At 45.0% G+C, this 4,796-nt stretch overlaps 1 pseudogene across 1 annotated transcript; it reads left to right on the top strand.

The window, feature by feature from the left end:
- The first annotated feature begins 3,261 nt into the window (after positions 1-3,261).
- On the top strand, positions 3,262-4,265 carry LOC116554801 (annotated as a pseudogene). The gene has a single exon (XR_004270303.1). The product of XR_004270303.1 is annotated as a 2-iminobutanoate/2-iminopropanoate deaminase pseudogene (transcript).
- The last annotated feature ends 531 nt before the right edge of the window (positions 4,266-4,796 follow it).

Below are 4,796 nucleotides of genomic sequence, written 5' to 3'. Positions count from 1 at the left end.
ACTTCCCTTTTGTTGTCCTGCTTTACTTAGACCAGATGACAGCAAGCCCATGACTATCGCACCCTCTATAAAAAATGTTAAATGTGCCGGGCTCGGTGGCTCACACCTGTAATCCTAGCACTTTGAGAGGCTGAGGTGGGTGGATCACCTGAGGTCAAGAGTTCAAGACCAGCCTGGCCATCATGGTGAAATCCCATCTTTTAAAAAAGAAAAAAGTGTTAAATGTATGCCTCCCAAAAAGAAACACTGCATGTAACCAAATTATAATTATTTATTTTTTCAAGACAGAGTCTTGCTCTGTGGCACAGGCTGGAGTGCAATGGCACAATCTCGGCTCACTGCAACCTCTGCTTCCCAGGTTCAAGCGATTCTCCTGCCTCAGCCGCACCATGTTGGCCAGGCTGGTCTTGAACTCCTGACCTCAGGTGATCTGCCCACCTTGGCCTCCCAAAGATTACAGGCATGGGCCCACTGCACCCAGCCTACAACCAAATTATTTTAACTATGCACGGACAGTGTATAAAAAATGTAATCCTGCCGGGCGCGATGGTGAGTGCCTATAGTCCCCTCAGGAGGCTGAGGCTGGAGGATTGCTTGAGCCCAGGAGTTCTGGGCTGTAGTGCGCTATGCTGATCGGTGTCCACACTAAATTCGACATCAATATGGTGACCTCCTGACAGCAGGAGACCACCAGGTTGCCTAAGGAGGGGTGGACCGGCCCAGGTCGAAAACAGAGCAGGTCAAAACTCCTGTGCTGATCAGTAGTGGGATCGCGGCTGTGAATGGCCACTGCACTCCAGCCTGGGCAACATAGTGAGACCCCGTCTCAAAAAGAATAAAAATTAAAAATAATTTAAAAAAATGTAATCCTCCCAAAACTCTTCTGCCTCTGCCTGTGTAAATGAAACCTTAACTTTTCTCTTTCGGAACACTGACTCCATTCATTTGGAGTTGGTGTTTCCAGGTAGTCCACCCTTATGTTTTGTGCTTGAATAAACTATTAGAATTAGATTCTGATCCTTTCGATTACTTTATGTAGACAGGTTTGAACACGTCGCCCAAAGCTCATGTTAGAAACTTAATCTCCAATGCAAGAGTTGAGAAGTGGGACCTTCAAAGAGTGATGAAGTCCTGAGGGCTGCCCTCATGAATGGATTAATGGGATTAGTGGTAGTTGGGCTCCCAATAAAAGGATTAGTTCAGCCCTCTTTCCCTGACTTCCTTTGTGCTGTTTTGCCCTTCCACCTTCTGCAATGAGATGGCACAGCAAGAAGGCCCTTGCCATGTGTGGGACCCTCTACCTCCTGGCCTATAGAACTATAAGAAATCTCTATTCTCACTTTTTTTTTTTGAGATGGAGTCTTGCTCTTGTTTCCCAGGCTGGACTGCAGTGGTGCGATCTTGGCTCACTGCAACCTCTGCCTCTTGGGTTCAAGCAATTCTCCTTGCCTCAGCCTCCCAAGTAGCTGGGATTACAGGCGCCACCACCATGCCCAGCTAATTTTTTGTATTTTTAATAGTGATGGGGTTTCATCATGTTGGCCAGGCTGATCTCAAACTCCTGATTTCAGGTGATCCACCCTCCTCAGCCTCTCAAAGTGCTGGGATTACAGGTGTGAGCCACCTCGCCCAGCCAGAAATCTCTATATAAATTATCCAGACCAGGTGCAGGGGGTTCATGCCTATAATCACCGCCTTGTGGCATGCATCACCACACCTGGCTAATTTTGTATTTTTAGTAGAGACAGGGTTTCTCCATGTTGGTCAGGCTGGTCTTGAACTCCTGGCCTCAGCTGATCCGCCCACCTGGGCCTCCCAAAGTGCTGGGATTACAGGCATTAGCCACCGCACTGGGACAACATAAAATTTTTCAACCTTTCAATCCAATATCCCAGTCCTGGGAATCTGCCCCAAAACAAGGCATATGATTATATATAATGTTTTCTTTTCTTTTTGAGACAGAGTCTTGCTCTGTTGCCCAGGCTGGAGTACAATGGTATGATCTTGGCTCACTGCAACTTCCACCTCCCAGGTTCAAGTGATTCTCATGCTCAGCCTCCCGAGCAGCTGGGATTACAGGCACCCGCCACCATGCCCAGCTAATTTTTGTATTTTTAGTAGAGGTGGGATTTCGCCATGTTGGCCAGGCTGGTCTCAAACTCCTGACCTCAAGTGATTATCCCACCTCAGCCTCCCAAAGGGCTGGGATCACAGGCATGAGCCGCCACACCCAGCCTAAAAATCCAACATTTAAAACAATATGCTTCATACGTTTAAAAAATGTATTACATGATCCCATTTCTGCAACATTATGTAACTTTACAGGCATTAAGAAATCCACCAAGGACCAGGTACAGTGGCTGACACCTGTAATGTCAGCACTTTGAGAAGGCAAAGCAGGAGGATCACTTGAGGCCAGGAGTTCAAGCCCAGCCTGGGCAACATAGGGAGACTTTGTCCCTACAGAAACAAAAAATAATAATATTCAGCTGGGCGTGATATTGTGTGCCTGTGGTTTTAGCTACTTGGGAGGCTGACATGGGAGGATCATTTGACCCCAAAGAGTTTGAGGCTGCAGTGAGCTGTGATCATACCACTGCACTGAAGCCTGGGCAACAAACGAAGACCCTGTCTCAAAAAAAAAAAAAAGTTCATTGAGGTGACTCTCATCTGTAATCCCAGCTACTTGGAAGGCTGAGGTGTAAAGGATAACTCAAGGCCAGGAATTCAAGACCAGCCTGGGTAACATGGGGAGACCCCTGTCTCTACAAAAAATAAAAAAATTAGCCGGCTATGGTGGTGTGAGCCTGTAGTCTCAGCTACTCATGAGGACTGAGGTGGGAGGATGGCTTGAGCCCCAGAGGCAGAGGTGGCAGTGAGTAGAGGTGGTGCCACTGCACTCCAGCCTGGGTGACAGGGTGAGACCCCATCTCGAAAAAAAAAAAAAAAACAAAAAGGCTGGCCACAGTGGCTCACACCTGTAATCACAACACTTTTGGAGGCCAAGGCAGGCAGATCACCTGAGACCAGGAATTCGAAACCCACCTGGCCAACATGGCAAAACCCCATCTCTACTGAAAATACAAAAGTTAGCTGAGTATGCTGGTGCATGCCAGTAGTCCCAGCTACTCAGGAGGCTGAAGAGTCACTTGAACCTGGAAGGGAGAGGTTGCAGTGAGCCGAAATCGTGCCACTACACTCTAGCTAGGGCAATAAAGCAAAACTCCCATCTCAAAAAAAAAAAGAAAAGAAAAAGGGTCAGTCCAGTGAGAAGCGAGAAGGGGTAGTTTGGGGGCTTCTTCTCCTGAAGAAGAAAGGGCCACAGGAGGAAAGTCTTAGTCATGTCATCCTTGATCAGAAGGGTGATCAGCACTGCGAAAGCCCCAGGTGCCATTGGACCCTACAGCCAAGCTGTGTTAGTCAACAGAACTGTTTACATTTCAGGACAGATAGGCATGGACCCTTCAAGTGGCCAGCTTGTGTCAGGAGGGGTGGCAGAAGAAGCTACACAAGCTCTTAAAAACATGAGTGAAATTCTGAAAGCTGCAAGCTGCGACTTCACTCATGTGGTGAAAACAGCTGTTCTTCTGGCTGACATAAATGACTTCAATACTGTCAATGAAATCTACAAACACTATTTCAAGAGTAATTTTCCTGCTAGAGCTGCTTACCAAGTTGCTGCTTTGCCCAAAGGTGCCCAAATTGAAATTGAAGCAGTAGCTGTCCAAGGACCTCTGACAACAGCATCGCTATAAGTGGGCACAGTGCTGTGTAGTCTGGAATTTTTAACATTTTAATTTTTACAATTGATATAACATCTTAATTAACATCTTAATTTTCACAATATTGATGACAGTGTGAATTTGATGAAAATATCTGATGTTATTATGGAAATACCATATAATAGGGAGAGTTGAACATGAACTGAAGATGAGAGAAGGAATCCAGTTACTGTTTAAATTACACCTGTGTGCACCTGTATTCCTGAATGCAGGAAAGAGGTACTCATTACATAGTTACTCAATAAATAAAAGAGAAATAACAGGCAGGAAAGAAGACATTATTCCTGAGAAATAATGAAGAACATATCCAATTCAAACTAATGATGTGAAAGATTTAATTCTCATGTCAGGTATGTGATTCTGCTTTTCCTGAGTAAAATTAAAGTGTTTAAATTTGAGATCAAGGAGAAGAAAGCGGACCAAAATGTTATATAGATAATATTTTTCTAATGGAAATAAAATAGACATGCAGATTTAAAAAAAGAAAGAAAAAGATGTGGCTGGGCACGGTGGCTCACGCCTGTGAGCCCAGCACTTAGGGAAGTCAAGGCAGGCAGATGACCTGAGGTCAGGAGTTCAAGACCAGCCTGGCCAACATGTTGAAACCCCGTCTGTACTAAAAATACAAAAAAATTAGCCGGGTGCAGTGCCTGTAATCCTTCTTGGTAGGCTGAGGCAGAAGAATCGCTTGCAACGGTGAGCCAAGATAGTGCCACTGCACTCCAGCCTGGGAGACAGAGTGAGACTCTGTCTCAAAAAAAAAAAAAAAGGAAAAGAAAAAGAAGCTCAACATCATAACATCATTGGTCATGAAGAAAATGCAAATCAAAACCGCTATGAGACACCACTGCACACCTATTTGAATGGCTAAAGTCAAACAAGACTGATGATACCAAGTATCAGGCAAGATGTAGAGGAACTGGAACTTTCCTACAGTGTTGGGGTGAATGTAAAATTGTACAACCACTTTGGGAAACAGTTTAGCAATTTTTTTTTTTTTTTTTTTTTTTTTTT

The sequence above is a fragment of the Sapajus apella genome, unplaced genomic scaffold (assembly GCF_009761245.1).
Source record: "Sapajus apella isolate SASKATOON/1434 unplaced genomic scaffold, GSC_monkey_1.0 scaffold14, whole genome shotgun sequence".
Taxonomy (NCBI): Eukaryota; Metazoa; Chordata; class Mammalia; order Primates; family Cebidae; genus Sapajus; species Sapajus apella.
Note: the sequence above shows the minus strand (reverse complement) of the source record. Positions and strands in the feature narration are given on the sequence as shown.